This window comes from Xenopus laevis, chromosome 9_10S (assembly GCF_017654675.1).
Source record: "Xenopus laevis strain J_2021 chromosome 9_10S, Xenopus_laevis_v10.1, whole genome shotgun sequence".
In the NCBI taxonomy this organism is placed as follows: Eukaryota; Metazoa; Chordata; class Amphibia; order Anura; family Pipidae; genus Xenopus; species Xenopus laevis.
In genome coordinates, this window is record NC_054388.1 from 37,840,404 (window position 1) to 37,851,387 (window position 10,984).

Below are 10,984 nucleotides of genomic sequence, written 5' to 3' on the forward strand. Positions count from 1 at the left end.
GAACTGCTCAGTGACTTCCAATATCCTTATAATTTACAGTACTGGTACAATATGCCTCATAATACATGAGTGATACCCAGGGGCAGATTTATCAAGGGTCGAATTTTGCAGTGGAAAATACTTCGAAATTCGACCATCGAATAGAATTACTTCGACTTCGAATGTCGAAGTCAAAGTTATTTTTAATCGAATTTGGCCGTTTTCGGTCCAAGTCAAATCGTTAATCGTACTATAAAATCCTTCGAATCGAGTGATTTGACTTCAACTTCTCATAACTTAACCAAATGTTGGCTATAGGTTCTAGGAGGTCCCCATAGGCTAACATAGCAATTCATCAGGTTTAAGATGGCGAAGTGTCAAAGTCGAAGTTTTTTAAAGAGACAGTACTTCGATTATCGAATGGTCGAATATTCAAAGTATTTTCAATTCGAATTGAAGTCGAATTGAGGCCTATTCCATGGTCGAAGTACCCAAAAAATAGTTCGAAATTCAAAGTTTCCCTTAGTAAATCTGCCCCCCAGAGTTCCCTGTATAACTCAATCTGGAGCGTTGTGCTTTTATATGGTCACAGAACCCCCCCGTGCCTTCTAATATCCTTATAATTTACAGTAGGGGGTACATTATCCCTTATAATACATGAGTGATACTCAGAGTTCCCTGTATAACTCAGCCTGCAGCCTTGTGCCTTTATATGGTCAGTGATTTCTAAGGTCCTAATTTACAATAGAGTATACATTATGCCTTATAATTAGGGATGCACCGAATCCACTATTTTGGATTCGGCCGAAACCCAGAATCCTTTGTGAAAGATTCGGCTGAATACCAAACCGAATCCGAACCCTCATTTGCATACGCAAATTAGGGGTGGGAATGGGACAATTTTTTTACTTCCTTGTTTTGTGACAAAAAGTCACACAATTTACCTCCCCACATCTCATTTGCATATGTAAATTAGGATTCAGATTCGGTTCGGCCAAGCAGAAGGATTCGGCCGAATACGAATACTGCTGAAAAAGGCCGAATCGTGGATTCGGTGCATCCCTACTTATAATACATGAGTGATACTCAGTTACCTGACCTGAGCATTTATATGGTGACAGAATTCCACTGAGACTTCTACATCTTACAACAGGGGATACATTATTCCCTGTATAAAATAATACAATACAAAAAAAAAAAAGCTGAAAACACAGATTTCATAAAGTGCAGTACATGAGCGAAATTAAATTACCCCAGTCATTGCTTGGTGACATTGAAACAAAAACAGGAAAGGATCTGCTGATGCATCCCAGAATCCTTTGCTGTGCTGATTCTTATTGTAAAAAAAAAAATGAAGCTCTCACGAAATAGATGAAAACTGTTCTGAAAAAAACAAGCTATTTGTTATTTGAATACCCAGTGTTCTGATATGTCATTTTGTGGCAGCTCTCTCTTCTGGTTTCATTAGAAGTCCTTACGTAGACTCACATCCCTTAAAATCGAATACATTTACATAAAATAATATCTTATGGGTTTGTGACAAAATACAGAATTCTATTTGCTGTTGGATAAAAATAAACAAGTACAAACAGAATCTGTATTATTTTGAAACTGAAACTCATTGTCAGTCACCTCACTATAGATACCGTACCCTTCTCAAAACAAGGTTTTCCATTTATCAATAAAAAAGGATTCAAATCTATAAACATCATCCCATACAAGGTAAAAATGGGAAAATACAAAGAGGATATCCCAAAACAGGATCAGGGGCTTTTTGGCCAATGCTGTGTGAAGTGTTCAATCTAATGCTGCCCCCTCTGTCAGCACCCCCTGTGCTTATCTCTTATCTCAAACTGGGGCATCCAAGGCTGGATCTTGCATCCAAAATAAAACTTTTCAGATTGGACCACTGCCTTGGGGCACAAATTATTGTGTACCATGTCTAAGGCACCGAGGTACCCAAACTGTGAGCATAGCCCTTTGGGAGCCTCAACCTTAGACATGATGCACAGTAGTTTCAGTACTACACTTGCCTTCTATCTACACACCACCCAATGATTTTGCATGCATCATCAGGTCATCGGTCACAAGCCAAATCACCAGTGACCCTACCCCCCTCATGGACATGTGGTTTGTTCCCTCTAACAATTAAGCCATCGGAGGTACAGCTTATTGTGCGCAAGGAATCTGCCATTATATTTATAGGTAGGATCTGCCACTGTGTGCATTCAGTAAAATAAACAGGGGATAAACAATTTGCAGGGGAGACAAATCACTTCTCTGGAAGTGCTGAGAAATCATTTGCCTAGAAACAGGAGTGGGAAGTAATGTAGTGTACAGCTTATGAAACCGGGCTTTTCACTCCTGGTGTACTTGGTATAGCAGCTGCAAGCATTTAGGTACCTAGCATCCAAAGATGCCCAAAATAAAAGGTTTTTGTGTGTATCCTATTAGTGTACTTCGGGATTAAAACACATTAGCAGGAAATTGCTGTCTCTGGTTCCTATTCACTTTAAAGATCTTAATATTTTGCTTTGCCAGAGCTAAATGAACATGTAGCCCCATAGCCATTTATCTAGATTTGTATTAATAAAGAGGTAATCTGGCTAGAACCCAACAGTATCTCAGCCTTCTCCCCTCCATATACATCAGTGTCTTTTAACGCCTTGCTGATCCGCCTCCTCCTCCCTCTTGCTACCAGGCATGAAAGGAAATATACCAATGTTTGTTTTATTATGCATTGCAGATCTGCAACCCCTGCATTGATGTGCTTTATTTTAAACATGTAAAGGCTTTAAAGTGAAAAGGACATTAATTATTCTTATAACCATGAAAAATGTACTATTGTGAAGCAGGAATTATTAATGGATGGATGCAGAGTGTAATGAAGTGCAGCAGAGAACAGGATTCTTAAGAGGTATGTATATATAAATAAATATATATATATATATATATATATATATATATATATATATATATATATATATATATATATAAATAAATATATAATGAAAAATCCTTTTTATTGTGCAATTCAGGTCTGAATATGTGGCCGAAATGTTGAATGTTTTAAGCAAGTCCTGTGAGTGCTGAGTTATTACGGTGGATGTGCTTGTAGAACTAACACTCAGCAGTCAGGCAGTTGGGTTTTTTTGTGTGCGTTCTCCATTACTATGCTATATGGGTGTGTATACATACACACACACATGTATAACAAAAACAGGGTAACCAACAACTGTACCTTTTATATTACTGTTACTTGCAGCTGGGGACATCTCCCTAAATGCTGGTCCCATTCGTTAATACCCTCACCTATTCATTTAACAATGTCTTTTCCAGTCTCTAAAACTTTATGCACTTCTAATCCTGCAAACCTTATTCACTTAAAGCCAGTGCCCTCTCTGCCTTTCTCATGTGCCCTCTGGAATGCACGATCAATCTGCAATTAACTCACAGCAGTCCATGATCTCTTTATATCCAAATCTCTTCACCTTCTGGCTATCACTGAAACATGGCTGTCTCTCGCTGACACTGCTTCACCTGCTGCCCTCTCCTATTGAGGTGTCTCACTTAGTCACACCCCTAGATCGAATGGCCTTTATGGTGGTGGGGTTGGATTTCTTCTCTCCCCCAAATGTAGGTTTTAAAATCTAACTACACCAACCTCTCTCTACTTCACTTATTTTGAAGTCCACAGCATACGTTTGTTTTCTCCAATCTCTCTGGGTGTCGCGGTCATATATCACCACCTGGCCAATACTCTACTTTCTTGGATCACATTGCTGCTTGGCTTCCATACTTTCTCTTCAACGAGACACCTGCTCTCATTTTAGGTGACTTCAACATTCCCATTGACAACTCTGCTTCTCCAGCCACCTCTAAACTCCTCTCACTAACAGCTTCATTTGGTCGCTCTCAGTGGACTGACTCCCCTACCCACATCGAGGGTCATGCTATTATATTCTGCCACTTGTGCCACCCATCTAACCTTACTAACTCTCCTTACCCCCTATCTGACCATTACCTACTCTCCTTTCAGATAACACTGTGTGGTTTCCCCTTCTTCCATTCTCATCCAAATTACTGGAAAGGCTGATCCAGCTTCTCACTCACAACTCCCTTCTTGACCCCCTGCAATCTGGCTTCCGCCCAACAAACTCAACTGAAACCACACTCACCAAAGTAACCAATGATCTTCTACTGGCAAAGTCTAAAGTTTACTATTCCATACTAATCCTTCTAGTTTTCGCTGCAGCCTTTGACACAGTTGACCACCCACTCCTCCTAGACAATCTATACTCAGCTGGCATTCGTGACACTGCTCTTTCATGGTTTATATACTGTATTATCTGTCTAAAGGTCACTATTCCATACTAATCCTTCTAGATCTCTCTGCAGCCTTTGACCAAAACACTTATTCAGTCTCTTATCATCTCCCGCCTTGATTACTGCAACCTACTCCTCACAGGTATTCCAACAAGTCGCCTTTCACAACTCCAATCTGTTCTAAACGCTGCTGCTAGACTCATTCGTCTATCTCAACGCTCAACATCAGCTGCTCCCAAATGCATGTCCCTTCACTGGCTCCCAATCTACTCTAGAATCAAATTCAAATTACTAACACTCACATTCAAGGTGCTTAACAATGAAGCCCCTCCCTATATTTCATCTTTGATCTCCAAATACACTCCTTTATGCAACCTTCTGCTTCTGACCTTCGCCTTGCTTCTCCTCTCATCACTTCTGCCCATTCTCGTCAACAAGACTTCTCTCTGGCTTCTGTTTTTCTCTGGAACTCTGCCTCGAGCTGACAAACTTTCAAACACTCCTTAAAGACCCACCTGTTTAAAGCAGCTTATTCAATGTACCTTAATTAATCATAAATCACAAAATTGTTTCTAAAATCCTAATGTCTCAATTGTACCCTAACCTTTTAGTTTGTAAACTCTAGTTTGTAGGGCCTTCTAATCCTATTGTACTCTGTAAACCCTTGTTTGTCATCCACCATTTATTCCCTGTTTGTTATAACTAAGGTAAAGCACTGCATATCTTGTTGGAGCTATATACATAAATGATGATGATAGGCCTGATCCAATCAAGCAACCCTTGGACCAACATGAGGGTTCTGTGGAGTCCTGTTGACCTAGGACCCTATCCACAGCTCTATACGCTCCTCAGCTGATGTAGCTTCCAGCCCACATTGATATTTGGCCATGTCCTGATCAGATGTGCACAATATTTGGCCCAAACAGTGGCTAAGGGGCTGGCACTTGGTGTCTGTATATGGCAATGTGCACAACACATTGTATTGCTGTTATGTTATAATGTTTTTTTTTATGAATTCAAGCAAATCATCAAAATGTTAGGGCAATGTAATAAAGGGTGCAGGACTACTAGCCTAGTAACCTATAATAGTAGGTAGCATATACTGGTTAGTTGGTTGCTGTGGGTACTCAACTTTGCACACTTATTTTATTAACTAGCAATGTTTTCTTACATGATCTCTTTTGTGAGAGTTCAGATAAGAAGAAATTTAATTAAAGAATATGACTGACATTGTTTAAATAATAAATCAGTGCTGCCAGCACATTCATTTTTTAAAAGTATTGATTTTAATTAGTAAGCATGTATGTATATATATATATATGAAGTAATTAGCATCTTCAGGCACAAAAGTGTAGGCTTGGCCACTGACGTAAACACTCAAATTATGTCGGTGTACACGTAGAGTGTTTGAAATGAATAGCCATGGATTAAAAGTAATCAAGTCTGTATTTACCAAAAGCCTCTGCTTCCCTCTGCTGGAAACCTTGAAATATAGCATCTAAATGTTTGTGGAAATACATAAGGTGAATCGCCTGGGGCCCCCAAGGGAAAAAATATATATATTTTTAGGGCCCCTACAACATCCACAATGATCTGCACCCTAAGGATGAGACTCTGGAGAAAATCAAATGAAATCATAATGCTTCAAAATGAGGCTTAGTAAATATCAGACTTGACCATGAGAGCATATTTGACCATGTCAGAAAGCATGGTAAGTGGTAGAGCAAATCTGTTTGCATGCAACCCCTGTAGAAAAAATGGCATGTGATGAACAATGCAATCAAATGGAATGTCTCCCTTGGTGCACACGTAGTAAGAATTTAGAAATATATGGATAAAAGCAACCCTGAATGTCATTAAGTAAAAACATGAAATATAGGGGTGCAGTGAATCCATATGTTTGGATTCAGTCAAATGGTCCACAAGAAAACTACAATTTGCATGTTTGAATTTGCTGTAAAACAATAAAAAGTATCACTTGTGCACTTCCATTTATCCAGAGGCATAGTTCAACTTTAAGTTAACCTTTGGCGCTTTCAACTGGGAGTCACTCCAGAAACTAAACACTATGGGGCAGTTTTGTCAAAATGCGAGTTTAGATTTTAATAAATAAAAACTCACCCATATTCTGTTCATTCCTATGGGATTTTTTTTGAAGCGTATTTATCAAATGGTGAGTTATAACTTTCACCCATTGATAAATATGCTTCTAAAAATCCCATAGGAATGAACAGAATATAGGTGAGTTTTTATTTTATTAAAGTTTAAAGTTTAAACTCACATTTTGACAAATCAGCCCTTTTTCTCTGCAAAGCTACAGTCTTCCTGTTACTATTTTTTATTACTTATCTTTCTATTCAATCCCTCTCTCATCCATCTTCCAACCTCTCACTAAAACCGCTGGCTGTAAGGGTACATTTGATTGTAGCAACTGGAGATATTCTGGAAAGAAAGAAGAAAGCTAAATAATTTAAAAAAAACAAAATAAAAAAAATTAAGACCTATTGCATATTGTCTCAAAAATGATATACGTTATAAAAGTTAATACAGTAACATGATGTCAAACAGAATCACACCACCAAAGTTTTGTCTCAGTTATATCTTGCAAAAAAGTGGAATCCTGGATTCAGTGCATTCCTACTATCCCTCCATTGTAAGACTGATTAGAGTTATTACATTGAGATTGTTTAAATTAAGGACACACCAATTTCATCATTTTTAGTTTCTGCCAAATCCTGAACCAAACCCAACCCTAAATAATATTTGAAAAAAATGTTGCATCAATTGTAAACAAATTGTCATGTTCAGTTTTCCAAAGCCACATGACTTCAGGTTAGTATTCGGATTCAGTGGAACCCTCTTACATACTGCCTTTTTTTTTGGTGACTCCTTAAATGCATGCCAAACGCATCATAATTCATATAAAGGTATAATCTGACTTTGTAGTGCATTTAAAATCAAGTCCCCCAACAAACAGTGTCTGAGTATTAAGACCATAATGCACTTTTTACAGCTTTTAAGCTTTCTCACTAGAGCTCCTGAGTGCATAATGGCCTTGATACTCACTCACACTGTTTGCTGGGTGAATTTGATTTTAAATGGACTACAAAGGCTACTGGTTAATAGACAGTGTGGGATTAGTGTTAGTGCACCATGGTCTTACTACTCAGTCACATTATTTACTGGGGACTTAGATTTTAAATACACTACAAACTCAATGTTATAAACTCAATAGTGTAGGACAAGGGTAAGTACAGCATGGTTATTATTACTCATTTGCACTGTTTGCTGGGGACTTGATTGTAAACTACAATTTAGAACGTCAATAGTGTAGGGGCTTACATATTTTGTGTGTTACTAAGTGTGTTACTAACACCTCATTCTTTGTAATAATTACTTTTAAAGGTAAACTGTGCACTGGCAATGTTTCTCTTTCTTTTTCTCTAGTTTAAATTGTAATACAAATGAATGTATATGTATATACATATATATATATATATAATCTAACTGCCAAAATTGCTCGTGTTGGGCCATAGCAGTGGTGAAACGGCAAACCGGAAGTCGCTGGCAGGCTCCGTGATACAAGCGCTTCAACTGTTGCTAGGCAACCTATGCGGCTTTCTGTCATACATGCTCTCCACAGCTGCACAGCCGGTAGTCGCGTCCCCGCGTCTGGAGCGCAGGCGACACAAACCGGCTGCTGTTAGCTGTAGTGGGTCGAGCGCAAACGGATCACGGAGCCTGCCAGCGACTTCCAGTTTGCCGTTTCACCACTGCTATGGCCCAACACGAGCAATTTTGGCAGTGCTGACCCCCTGATATGGTCTGACCTACATTATTTCAACTGGCACGATGCGCACACACCAGAAGGTAAGGGGGAATTTATGTATTTGCGTGTATTCTCTTTCTTTCCAGCACTTTACACCTTTTTTTTTGCCACACATGGGTTGCTAGGCACCATAGCAACAAGTATTTGGCGCCATTTTCTGCTTAAATTGGCTGTCTGTGTTTTTGGCACTGTTCTCAGCCTGACGAAGATTCCTGTGCGGAATTGAAACGTTGGTCCACCAATAAACCTTTCAAAGATTTAATGCTTTGCTCAGTCTGATTGATTATGGAGTGCTGTCCGCGATGGAGATGTTTATATATATATATATATATATATGTATATATATATACATAGTCAACTACAAGAGGTCCTCTGCACTCAACCCATTATCAATATATTTAAGACAGACATTTTGTGCATACTGCTACTGAAAAATGCCTTACCCTTTAAACAACACAGGGATTGTTTGTCCATATATTGCAATATATTTAAGCTGGCCAACTACGTCAAAGTCATCCCATATCTGGCCAGTCCTACGCTTGATTTTCATCTGATTCATTAAGAATTCAATTGCTTAATTATACATTTTACAAAGGGACTAAGTTTTACCTGCAACTTACTAGCTGCTTTCAAAGTAAAACTCCCAAACTTGGCTGCCCTTTTATTAGACACCAGTGGGATCACCTGACTATAGCTGGGAAGGGTGGGAGCTACAACATGGAGCTGGTCACTGCTCCTGTATAAACTATAACAAACAAGGGAAAGTTGTGCTCACCACTATTTTTTAAAACCATTAGGCGGGGGTGCAATGAGGGTGTGACCACAAAATACATATAGTCAATATATATATATATATATATATATATATATATATATATATATATATATATATATATATATATATACATACACACACACTCAACCTTTTCGGTCCACGGTCTTGGACCATTGTCAAGATACATTAACTCATATAAAAATGGCAACAAAGTTACAGAATATAAAGATTTAAAAGTCCTGTCTTATTGGTGACACAATAATAAATGATGTAACTAATGAGTCTATAATAGGCACTATAAGGAAATATGGCCATGGGGGGGGGGACTTATCATTAGGATCATAAATAGCAAATAGGATCATAAATAGCAACAATGTAAAATAACTGATATTTTAATGATTCAATATTATGACTTCTATCGTTTAGCAAGAAAGCAGCTAAAGGAGCAATATTCATTGAGTCCTTTGGGGGATAAAGTATCAAGTGTTCTTATCCAAAATGTTTCACGCTGTAACAGGAGTCGAGATCTATCTCCACCAGTTTTAGGCATTGGTATGTGGTCAATCTCCATAAACTTAAAAGTGGGTAATCGATGACCAACCTCAAGGAAATGTTTGGCAACAGGCTTACAAGTTTTCTGATGGCTGTACGCGGTATTAATAGCTGACCTGTGGGCATCAATTCAAAGTCTCAACATAAGATCAGTTTTACCCACGTATGAGAGCCCACATGGGAATGTAATTAGATATATATATGGCCATATTTCCTTATAGTGCCTATTATAGACTCATTAGTTACATCATTTATGCATTGGGGTGCAATGTCATCAATAAGGCGGGACTTTTAAATCTTTTATATTCTGTAACTTTGTTGCCATTTTTATATGAGTTAATGCATCTTGATAATGGTCCAAGACCGTGGACCGAAACGTTGGTGTTTTTAAATTGCATGAATTATGCTGAATACATTTATCCTAACTGGGTGTCTTCTAATTGGACTATTGCTTCTGAATTCAACCATGTAGCACAGTTCACATTCTGGAGCTGGGCATGTACTGTATATGAAGCAAAATGGAGACCCTAGGGAGTACAGGGAGTCCTCGAGTTACATACACCTGACTTACATACAACTCCTACTTACAGACAGAGGCTATTAACAGTTACGTACTGTAGTTTGCTTGGCCTTTATTAGCATTTAGCTTTAATAAACCACCTGCCCCATCCCCTCTGGCATGTGTTTTCTACTGCAGAGCACAGAAAGGTAAAAATACATATGCACAGCAAGGTAAAAATAAATACTATGTTAAGACAAACATCTGTCTTGTTGCATTTAATAAGCAAATGTACATGTCTATGAAGTTTTTCATTCATTCAGGTCATTCACCTATCGAGTAGAAGTAAAAAAAGAGCAACTGGACTTGCTGATTAATCATTGAAGACTTTCAATACCCATACAAGCATCTTCTTCAGTATAGGAAATCCTCGGGATATAATCTCCCAATAATCCAATCACAATGGAGAGGCGTAACTATTCAGAGGTGACAAGTGAAACACAGCGGTTGTGAATACTGTATAGTTACTGTGCTAGAATTACCATTGTGTCATGCAATTTAAAGAGGCAGGTGTTACTTGTGAGTGTTGGATTAATGGAAGTGTGAAGTTTTGTGGTAAAGATGTTGGAGCAGCATTGTATGTAGCAGACAGGTAAGAGCAGATTTACTAAGGGTCGAATTTTGAGGGTTAAAAAACCCTCAAAGTAAAATCCTTTGAATATCGAATTCGAAGGATTTACCGCAAATGCTTCGATCAAACAAAAATCGTTCAGTCGAACGGTAAAATCCTTCAAATCGAAAGATTCAAACGATTTTAAGCCATCGATAGAAGGATTTTTATTCGACCACAAAAAACGTAGAAAAGTGCTGCGGAAGGTCCCCATAGGCCAACATTGAACCTCGGTAGGTTTAAAGTGGCGAAGTTTGTAGTCAAAGTATTTTTTAAAGAGACAGTACTTCGACTATCGAATGGACGAATAATTTTTACTTCAAATCGTTCGATTGAATTTGATCCATTCGATGG